The sequence below is a fragment of the Osmia lignaria genome, unplaced genomic scaffold (assembly GCF_051020975.1).
Source record: "Osmia lignaria lignaria isolate PbOS001 unplaced genomic scaffold, iyOsmLign1 scaffold0002, whole genome shotgun sequence".
NCBI lineage: Eukaryota > Metazoa > Arthropoda > Insecta > Hymenoptera > Megachilidae > Osmia > Osmia lignaria.
This window is the reverse complement of record NW_027478159.1, coordinates 18,206,481-18,218,455: the sequence shown is the minus strand read 5'-3', so window position 1 is coordinate 18,218,455 and position 11,975 is coordinate 18,206,481.

Below are 11,975 nucleotides of genomic sequence, written 5' to 3'. Positions count from 1 at the left end.
GTTATCTCAAAGAAAGGGGCAACGGTGTTTCTGTATCTCTATTATGTTGGTGCGGGTTCGGAACTTTTAAATATCTTGATATATCTCGAGAACTACGCATCTGATCAAAAAATATCATAGAACATAAAAAGTAGGAAACTTAATTCTCTACAAAAAAGGTCTCTTAACATTTTGCCATAGCTCGCTTCGTTTCCGAGATATTTGCAGATTTATCTCGAGGGAAGGGGCCTGACGGACATATTTCGAGATATTTCTTCTTCTTGTTGTTCTTCTTCTGCACAGCTAAGCTGGAAGTGGCATTTGCGGCTCGCACTAGTGCAGAGTTATCTCAAAGAAAGGGGCCACGGTGTTTCTGTATCTCTATTATGTTGGTGCGGCTTCGGAACTTTTAAATATCTCGATATATCTCGAAAACTACGCTTCTGATCAAAAAATATCATAGAACATAAATTGTAGGAAACATAATTCTCTACAAAAAAGGTCTCTTAACATTTTGCCATAGCTCGCTTCGTTTCCGAGATATTTGCAGATATATCTCAAGGGAAGGGGCCTGACGGACATATTTCGAGATATTTCTTCTTCTTGTTGTTCTTCTTCTGCACAGCTAAGCTGGAAGTGGCATTTGCGGCTCGCACTAGTGCAGAGTTATCTCAAAGAAAGGGGCCACGGTGTTTCTGTATCTCTATTATGTTGGTGCGGCTTCGGAACTTTTAAATATCTCGATACATCTCGAAAACTACGCTTCTGATCAAAAAATATCATAGGACCTAAATTGTAGGAAACATAATTCTCTACAAAAAAGGTCTCTTAACATTTTGCCATAGCTCGCTTGGTTTCCGAGATATTTGCAGATTCAGCTCAAAGGAACTGGCCTGACGGACATATTTCGAGATATTTCTTCTTCTTGTTGTTCTTCCTCTGCACAGCTAAGCTGGAAGTGGCATTTGCAGCTCGCAATAGTGCAGAGTTATCTCAAAGAAAGGGGCAACGGTGTTTCTGTATCTCTATTATGTTGGTGCGGGTTCGGAACTTTTAAATATCTTGATATATCTCGAGAACTACGCATCTGATCAAAAAATATCATAGAACATAAAAAGTAGGAAACTTAATTCTCTACAAAAAAGATCTCTTAACATTTTGCCATAGCTCGCTTCGTTTCCGAGATATTTGCAGATTTATCTCAAGGGAAGGGGCCTGACGGACATATTTCGAGATATTTCTTCTTCTTGTTGTTCTTCTTCTGCACAGCTAAGCTGGAAGTGGCATTTGCGGCTCGCACTGGTGCACAGTTATCTCAAAGAAAGGGGCCACGGTGTTTCTGTATCTCTATTATGTTGGTGCGTCTTCGGAACTTTTAAATATTGCGATATATCTCGAAAACTACGCTTCTGATCAAAAAATATTATAGAACATAAATTGTAGGAAACATAATTCTCTACAAAAAACGTCTCTTAACATTTTGCCATAGCTCGCTTCGTTTCCGAGATATTTGCAGATTCAGCTCAAAGGAACTGGCCTGACGGACATATTTCGAGATATTTCTTCTTCTTGTTGTTCTTCTTCTGCACAGCTAAACTGGAAGTGGCATTTCCAGCTCGCAATAGTGCAGAGTTATCCCAAAGAAAGGGGCCACGATGTTTCTGTATCTCTATTATGTTGGTGCGGCTTCGGAACTTTTAAATATCTCGATATATCTCGAAAACTACGCTTCTGATCAAAAAATATTATAGAACATAAATTGTAGGAAACATAATTCTCTACAAAAAACGTCTCTTAACATTTTGCCATAGCTCGCTTCGTTTCCGAGATATTTGCAGATTCAGCTCAAAGGAACTGGCCTGACGGACATATTTCGAGATATTTCTTCTTCTTGTTGTTCTTCCTCTGCACAGCTAAGCTGAAAGTGGCATTTGCAGCTCGCAATAGTGCAGAGTTATCTCAAAGAAAGGGGCCACGGTGTTTCTGTATCTCTATTATGTTGGTGCGGCTTCGGAACTTTTAAATATCTTGATATATCTCGAGAACTACTCATCTGATCAAAAAATATCATAGAACATAAAAAGTAGGAAACATAATTCTCTACAAAAATGGTCTCTTAACATTTTGCCATAGCTCGCTTCGTTTCCGAGATATTTGCAGATATATCTCAAGGGAAGGGGCCTGACGGACATATTTCGAGATATTTCTTCTTCTTGTTGTTCTTCTTCTGCTCAGCTAAGCTGGAAGTGGCATTTGCGGCTCGCACTGGTGCACAGTTATCTCAAAGAAAGGGGCCACGGTGTTTCTGTATCTCTATTATGTTGGTGCGTCTTCGGAACTTTTAAATATCTGGATATATCTCGAAAACTACGCTTCTGATCAAAAAATATTATAGAACATAAATTGTAGGAAACATAATTCTCTACAAAAAACGTCTCTTAACATTTTGCCATAGCTCGCTTCGTTTCCGAGATATTTGCAGATTTATCTCAAGGGAAGGGGCCTGACGGACATATTTCGAGATATTTCTTCTTCTTGTTGTTCTTGTTCTGCACAGCTAAGCTGGAAGTGGCATTTGCAGCGCGCAATAGTGCAGAGTTATCTCAAAGAAAGGGGCCACGGTGTTTCTGTATCTCTATTATGTTGGTGCGGCTTCGGAACTTTTAAATATCTTGATATATCTCGAGAACTACGTATCTGATCAAAAAATATCATACTACATAAAAAGTAGGAAACTTAATTCTCTACAAGAAACGTCTCTAAACATTTTGCCATAGCTCGCTTCGTTTCCGAGATATTTGCAGATTTATCTCAAGGGAAGGGGCCTGACGGACATATTTCGAGATATTTCTTCTTCTTGTTGTCCTTCTTCTGCACAGCTAAGCTGGAAGTGGCATTTGCGGCTCGCACTAGTGCAGAGTTATCTCAAAGAAAGGGGCCACGGTGTTTCTGTATCTCTATTATGTTGGTGCGGCTTCGGAACTTTTAAATATCTTGATATATCTCGAGAACTACGCGTCTGATCAAAAAATATCATAGAACATAAAAAGTAGGAAACATAATTCTCTACAAAAATGGTCTCTTAACATTTTGCCATAGCTCGCTTCGTTTCCGAGATATTTGCAGATATATCTCAACGGAAGGGGCCTGACGGACATATTTCGAGATATTTCTTCTTCTTGTTGTTCTTCTTCTGCACAGCTAAGCTGGAAGTGGCATTTGCGGCTCGTACTGGTGCACAGTTATCTCAAAGAAAGGGGCCACGGTGTTTCTGTATCTCTATTATGTTGGTGCGTCTTCGGAACTTTTAAATATCTCGATATATCTCGAAAACTACGCTTCTGATCAAAAAATATTATAGAACATAAATTGTAGGAAACATAATTCTCTACAAAAAACGTCTCTTAATATTTTGCCATAGCTCGCTTCGTTTCCGAGATATTTGCAGATTCAGCTCAAAGGAACTGGCCTGACGGACATATTTCGAGATATTTCTTCTTCTTGTTGTTCTTCCTCTGCACAGCTAAGCTGAAAGTGGCATTTGCAGCTCGCAATAGTGCAGAGTTATCTCAAAGAAAGGGGCCACGGTGTTTCTGTATCTCTATTATGTTGGTGCGGCTTCGGAACTTTTAAATATCTTGATATATCTCGAGAACTACGCATCTGATCAAAAAATATCATAGAACATAAAAAGTAGGAAACTTAATTCTCTACAAAAAAGGTCTCTTAACATTTTGCCATAGCTCGCTTCGTTTCCGAGATATTTGCATATTTATCTCAAGGGAAAGGGCCTGACGGACATATTTCGAGATATTTCTTCTTCTTGTTGTTCTTCCTCTGCACAGCTAAGCTGGAAGTGGCATTTGCGGCTCGCACTAGTGCAGAGTTATCTCAAAGAAAGGGGCCACGGTGTTTCTGTATCTCTATTATGTTGGTGCGGCTTCGGAACTTTTAAATATCTCGATATATCTCGAAAACTACGCTTCTGATCAAAAAATATCATAGAACGTAAATTGTAGGAAATATTATTCTCTACAAAAAAGGTCTCTTAACGTTTTGCCATAGCTCGCTTCGTTTCCGAGATATTTGCAGATCCATCTCAAGGGAAGGGGTCTGACGGACATATTTCGAGATATTTCTTCTTCTTGTTGTTCTTCTTCTGCACAGCTAAGCTCGAAGTGGCATTTGCAGCTCGCAATAGTGCAGAGTTATCTCAAAGAAAGAGGCCACGGTGTTTCTGTACCTCTATTATGTTGGTGCAGCTTCGGAACTTTTAAATATCTTGATATATCTCGAGAACTACGCATCTGATCAAAAAATATCATCGAACATAAAAAGTAGGAACCTTAATTCTCTACAAAAAAGGTCTCTTAACATTTTGCCATAGCTCGCTTCGTTTCCGAGATATTTGCAGATTTATCTCAAGGGAAGTGGCCTGACAGACATATTTCGAGATATTTCTTCTTCTTGTTGTTCTTCTTCTGCACAGCTAAGCTGGAAGTGGCATTTGCAGCTCGCAATAGTGCAGAGTTATCCCAAAGAAAGGGGCCACGGTGTTTCTGTATCTCTATTATGTTGGTGCGGCTTCGGAACTTTTAAATATCTCGATATATCTCGAAAACTACGCTTCTGATCAAAAAATATCATACAACATAAATTGTAGGAAACATAATTCTCTACAAAAGAGGTCTCTTAACATTTTGCCATAGCTCGCTGCGTTTCCGAGATATTTGCATATTTATCTCAAGGGAAAGGGCCTGACGGACATATTTCGAGATATTTCTTCTTCTTGTTGTTCTTCCTCTGCACAGCTAAGCTGGAAGTGGCATTTGCGGCTCGCACTAGTGCAGAGTTATCTCAAAGAAAGGGGCCACGGTGTTTCTGTATCTCTATTATGTTGGTGCGGCTTCGGAACTTTTAAATATCTCGATATATCTCGAAAACTACGCTTCTGATCAAAAAATATCATAGAACGTAAATTGTAGGAAATATTATTCTCTACAAAAAAGGTCTCTAAACGTTTTGCCATAGCTCGCTTCGTTTCCGAGATATTTGCAGATCCATCTCAAGGGAAGGGGTCTGACGGACATATTTCGAGATATTTCTTCTTCTTGTTGTTCTTCTTCTGCACAGCTAAGCTCGAAGTGGCATTTGCAGCTCGCAATAGTGCAGAGTTATCTCAAAGAAAGAGGCCACGGTGTTTCTGTACCTCTATTATGTTGGTGCAGCTTCGGAACTTTTAAATATCTTGATATATCTCGAGAACTACGCATCTGATCAAAAAATATCATCGAACATAAAAAGTAGGAACCTTAATTCTCTACAAAAAAGGTCTCTTAACATTTTGCCATAGCTCGCTTCGTTTCCGAGATATTTGCAGATTTATCTCAAGGGAAGTGGCCTGACAGACATATTTCGAGATATTTCTTCTTCTTGTTGTTCTTCTTCTGCACAGCTAAGCTGGAAGTGGCATTTGCAGCTCGCAATAGTGCAGAGTTATCCCAAAGAAAGGGGCCACGGTGTTTCTGTATCTCTATTATGTTGGTGCGGCTTCGGAACTTTTAAATATCTCGATATATCTCGAAAACTACGCTTCTGATCAAAAAATATCATAGAACATAAATTGTAGGAAACATAATTCTCTACAAAAGAGGTCTCTTAACATTTTGCCATAGCTCGCTTCGTTTCCGAGATATTTGCAGATTTATCTCAAGGGAAGGGGCCTGACGGACATATTTCGAGATATTTCTTCTTCTTGTTGTTCTTCTTCTGCACAGCTAAGCTGGAAGTGGCATTTGCAGCGCGCAATAGTGCAGAGTTATCTCAAAGAAAGGGGCCACGGTGTTTCTGTATCTCTATTATGTTGGTGCGGCTTCGGAACTTTTAAATATCTTGATATATCTCGAGAACTACGCATCTGATCAAAAAATATCATACTACATAAAAAGTAGGAAACTTAATTCTCTACAAGAAAGGTCTCTAAACATTTTGCCATAGCTCGCTTCGTTTCCGAGATATTTGCAGATTTATCTCAAGGGAAGGGGCCTGACGGACATATTTCGAGATATTTCTTCTTCTTGTTGTCCTTCTTCTGCACAGCTAAGCTGGAAGTGGCATTTGCGGCTCGCACTAGTGCAGAGTTATCTCAAAGAAAGGGGCCACGGTGTTTCTGTATCTCTATTATGTTGGTGCGGCTTCGGAACTTTTAAATATCTTGATATATCTCGAGAACTACGCGTCTGATCAAAAAATATCATAGAACATAAAAAGTAGGAAACATAATTCTCTACAAAAATGGTCTCTTAACATTTTGCCATAGCTCGCTTCGTGTCCGAGATATTTGCAGATATATCTCAAGGGAAGGGGCCTGACGGACATATTTCGAGATATTTCTTCTTCTTGTTGTTCTTCTTCTGCACAGCTAAGCTGGAAGTGGCATTTGCGGCTCGCACTGGTGCACAGTTATCTCAAACAAAGGGGCCACGGTGTTTCTGTATCTCTATTATGTTGGTGCGTCTTCGGAACTTTTAAATATCTCGATATATCTCGAAAACTACGCTTCTGATCAAAAAATATCATAGAACATAAATTGTAGGAAACATAATTGTCTACAAAAAACGTCTCTTAACATTTTGCCATAGCTCGCTTCGTTTCCGAGATATTTGCAGATTCAGCTCAAAGGAACTGGCCTGACGGACATATTTCGAGATATTTCTTCTTCTTGTTGTTCTTCCTCTGCACAGCTAAGCTGGAAGTGGCATTTGCAGCTCGCAATAGTGCAGAGTTATCTCAAAGAAAGGGGCCACGGTGTTCCTGTATCTCTATTATGTTGGTGCGGCTTCGGAACTTTTAAATATCTTGATATATCTCGAGAACTACGCGTCTGATCAAAAAATATCATAGAACATAAAAAGTAGGAAACATAATTCTCTACAAAAATGGTCTCTTAACATTTTGCCATAGCTCGCTTCGTTTCCGAGATATTTGCAGATATATCCCGAGGGAAGGGGCCTGACGGACATATTTCGAGATATTTCTTCTTCTTGTTGTTCTTCTTCTGCACAGCTAAGCTGGAAGTGGCATTTGCGGCTCGCACTGGTGCACAGTTATCTCAAAGAAAGGGGCCACGGTGTTTCTGTATCTCTATTATGTTGGTGCGTCTTCGGAACTTTTAAATATCTCGATATATCTCGAAAACCACGCTTCTGATCAAAAAATATCATAGAACATAAACTGTAGGAAACATAATTCTCTACAAAAAACGTCTCTTAACATTTTACCATAGCTCGCTTCGTTTCCGAGATATTTGCAGATTCAGCTCAAAGGAACTGGCCTGACGGACATATTTCGAGATATTTCTTCTTCTTGTTGTTCTTCCTCTGCACAGCTAAGCTGGAAGTGGCATTTGCAGCTCGCAATAGTGCAGAGTTATCTCAAAGAAAGGGGCCACGGTGTTTCTGTATCTCTATTATGTTGGTGCGGCTTCGGAACTTTTAAATATCTTGATATATCTCGAGAACTACGCATCTGATCAAAAAATATCATAGAACATAAAAAGTAGGAAACTTAATTCTCTACAAAAAAGGTCTCTTAACATTTTGCCATAGCTCGCTTCGTTTCCGAGATATTTGCATATTTATCTCAAGGGAAGGGGCCTGACGGACATATTTCGAGATATTTCTTCTTCTTGTTGTTCTTCTTCTGCACAGCTAAGCTGGAAGTGGCATTTGCGGCTCGCACTAGTGCAGAGTTATCTCAAAGAAAGGGGCCACGGTGTTTCTGTATCTCTATTATTTTGGTGCGGCTTCGGAACTTTTAAATATCTTGATATATCTCGAGAACTACGCATCTGATCAAAAAATATCATAGAACATAAAAAGTAGGAAACATAATTCTCTACAAAAAACGTCTCTTAACATTTTGCCATAGCTCGCTTCGTTTCCGAGATATTTGCAGATTCAGCTCAAAGGAACTGGCCTGACGGACATATTTCGAGATATTTCTTCTTCTTGTTATTCTTCCTCTACACAGCTAAGCTGGAAGTGGCATTTGCAGCTCGCAATAGTGCAGAGTTATCTCAAAGAAAGGGGCCACGGTGTTTCTGTATCTCTATTATGTTGGTGCGGCTTCGGAACTTTTAAATATCTTGATATATCTCGAGAACTACGCATCTGATCAAAAAATATCATAGAACATAAAAAGTAGGAAACTTAATTCTCTACAAAAAAGGTCTCTTAACATTTTGCCATAGCTCGCTTCGTTTCCGAGATATTTGCAGATTTATCTCAAGGGAAGGGGCCTGACGGACATATTTCGAGATATTTCTTCTTCTTGTTGTTCTTCTTCTGCACAGCTAAGCTGGAAGTGGCATTTGCGGCTCGCACTAGTGCAGAGTTATCTCAAAGAAAGGGGCCACGGTGTTTCTGTATCCCTATTATGTTGGTGCAGCTTCGGAACTTTTAAATATCTTGATATATCTCGAGAACTACGCATCTGATCAAAAAATATCATAGAACCTAAAAAGTAGGAAACTTAATTCTCTACAAAAAAGGTCTCTTAACATTTTGCCATAGCTCGCTTCGTTTCCGAGATATTTGCAGATTTATCTCAAGGGAAGGGGCCTGACGGACATATTTCGAGATATTTCTTCTTCTTGTTGTTCTTCTTCTGCACAGCTAAGCTGGAAGTGGCATTTGCGGCCCGCACTAGTGCACAGCTATCTCAAAGAAAGGGGCCACGGTGTTTCTGTATCTCTATTATGTTGGTGCGGCTTCGGAACTTTTAAATATCTTGATATATCTCGAGAACTACGCATCTGATCAAAAAATATCATAGAACATAAAAAGTAGGAAACTTAATTCTCTACAAAAAAGGTCTCTTAACGTTTTGCCATAGCTCGCTTCGTTTCCGAGATATTTGCAGATTCATCTCAAGGGAAGGGGTCTGACGGACATATTTCGAGATATTTCTTCTTCTTGTTGTTCTTCTTCTGCACAGCTAAGCTGGAAGTGGCATTTGCAGCTCGCAATAGTGCAGAGTTATCTCAAAGAAAGGGGCCACGGTGTTTCTGTATCTCTATTATGTTGGTGCGGCTTCTTAACTTTTAAATATCTTGATATATCTCGAGAACTACGCATCTGATCAAAAAATTTCATAGAACATAAAAAGTAGGAAACTCAATTCTCTACAAAAAAGGTCTGTTAACATTTTGCAATAGCTCGCTTCGTTTCCGAGATATTTGCAGATTTATCTCAAGGGAAGGGGCCTGACGGACATATTTCGAGATATTTCTTCTTCTTGTTGTTCTTCTTCTGCACAGCTAAGCTGGAAGTGGCATTTGCGGCTCGCACTAGTGCAGAGTTATCTCAAAGAAAGGGGCCACGGTGTTTCTGTATCTCTATTATGTTGGTGCGGCTTCGGAACTTTTAAATATCTTGATATATCTCGAGAACTACGCATCTGATCAAAAAATATCATAGAACATAAAAAGTAGGAAACTTAATTCTCTACAAAAAAGGTCTCTATTCATTTTGCCATAGCTCTCTTCGTTTCCGAGATATTTGCACATTTATCTCAAGGGAAGGGGCCTGACGGACATATTTCCAGATATTTCTTCTTCTTGTTGTTCTTCTTCTGCACAGCTAAGCTGGAAGTGGCATTTGCAGCTCGCAATAGTGCAGAGTTATCTCAAAGAAAGGGGCCACGGTGTTTCTGTATCTCTATTATGTTGGTGCGGCTTCGGAACTTTTAAATATCTTGATATATCTCGAGAACTACGCATCTGATCAAAAAATATCATAGAACATAAAACGTAGGAAACTTAATTCTCTACAAAAAAGGTCTCTTAACATTTTGCCATAGCTCGCTTCGTTTCCGAGATATTTGCAGATTTATCTCAAGGGAAGGGGCCTAACGGACATATTTCGAGATATTTCTTCTTCTTGTTGTTCTTCTTCTGCACAGCTAAACTGGAAGTGGCATTTCCAGGTCGCAATAGTGCAGAGTTATCTCAAAGAAAGGAGCCACGGTGTTTCTGTATCTCTATTATGTTGGTGCGGCTTCGGAACTTTTAAATATCTTGATATATCTCAAAAACTACGCGTCTGATCAAAAAATATCATAGAACATAAAAAGTAGGAAACATAATTCTCTACAAAAAAGGTCTCTTAAGATTTTGCCATAGCTCGCTTCGTTTCCGAGATATTTGCAGATTTATCTCAAGGTAAGGGGCCTGACGGACATATTTCGAGATATTTCTTCTTCTTGTTGTTCTTCTTCTGCACAGCTAAGCTGGAAGTGGCGTTTGCAGCTCGCAATAGTGCATAGCTATCTGAAAGAAAGGGGCCACGGTGTTTCTGTATCTCTATTATGTTGGTGCGGCTTCGGAACTTTTAAATATCTTGATATATCTCGAGAACTACGCATCTGATCAAAAAATATCATAGTGCATAAAAAGTAGGAAACTTAATTCGCTACAAAAAAGGTCTCTTAACATTTTGCCATAGCTCGCTTCGTTTCCGAGATATTTGCAGATTTATCTCAAGGGAAGGGGCCTAACGGACATATTTCGTGATATTTCTTCTTCTTGTTGTTCTTCTTCTGCACAGCTAAGCTGGAAGTGGCATTTGCAGCTCGCAATAGTGCAGAGTTATCTCAAAGAAAGGGGCCACGGTGTTTCTGTATCTCTATTATGTTGGTGCGGCTTCGGAACTTTTAAATATCTTGATATATCTCGAGAACTACGCATCTGATCAAAAAATATCATAGAACATAAAAAGTAGGCAACTTAATTCTCTACAAAAAAGGTCTCTTATCATTTTGCCATAGCTCTCTTCGTTTCCGAGATATTTGCAGATTTATCTCAAGGGAAGGGGCCTGACGGACATATTTCGAGATATTTCTTCTTCTTGTTGTTCTTCTTCTGCACAGCTAAGCTGGAAGTGGCATTTGCAGCTCGCAATAGTGCAGAGTTATCTCAAAGAAAGGGGCCACGGTGTTTCTGTATCTCTATTATGTTGGTGCGGCTTCGGAACTTTTAAATATCTTGATATATCTCGAGAACTACGCATCTGATCAAAAAATATCATAGAACATAGAAAGTAGGCAACTTAATTCTCTACAAAAAAGGTCTCTTATCATTTTGCCATAGCTCGCTTCGTTTCCGAGATATTTGCAGATTTATCTCAAGGGAAGGGGCCTGACGGACATATTTCGAGATATTTCTTCTTCTTGTTGTTCCTCTTCTGCACAGCTAAGCTGGAAGTGGCATTTGCAGCTCGCAATTGTGCAGAGTTATCTCAAAGAGAGGGGCCACGGTGTTTCTGTATCTCTATTATGTTGGTGCGGCTTCGGAACTTTTAAATATCTTGATATATCTCGAGAACTACGCATCTGATCAGAAAATATCATAGAAGATAAAAAGTAGGAAACTTAATTCTCTACAAAAAAGGTCTCTTAACATTTTGCCATAGCTCGCTTCGTTTCCGAGATATTTGCAGATTTATCTCAAGGTAAGGGGCCTGACGGACATATTTCGAGATATTTCTTCTTCTTGTTGTTCTTCTTCTGCACAGCTAAGCTGGAAGTGGTATTTGCAGCTCGCAATAGTGCATAGCTATCTGAAAGAAAGGGGCCACGGTGTTTCTGTATCTCTATTATGTTGGTGCGGCTTCGGAACTTTTAAATATCTTGATATATCTCGAGAACTACGCATCTGATCAAAAAATATCATAGAACATAAAAAGTAGGAAACTTAATTCGCTACAAAAAAGGTCTCTTAACATTTTGCCATAGCTCGCTTCGTTTCCGAGATATTTGCAGATTTATCTCAAGGGAAGGGGCCTAACGGACATATTTCGTGATATTTCTTCTTCTTGTTGTTCTTCTTCTGCACAGCTAAGCTGGAAGTGGCATTTGCAGCTCGCAATAGTGCAGAGTTATCTCAAAGAAAGGGGCCACGGTGTTTCTGTATCTCTATTATGTTGGTGCGGCTTCTT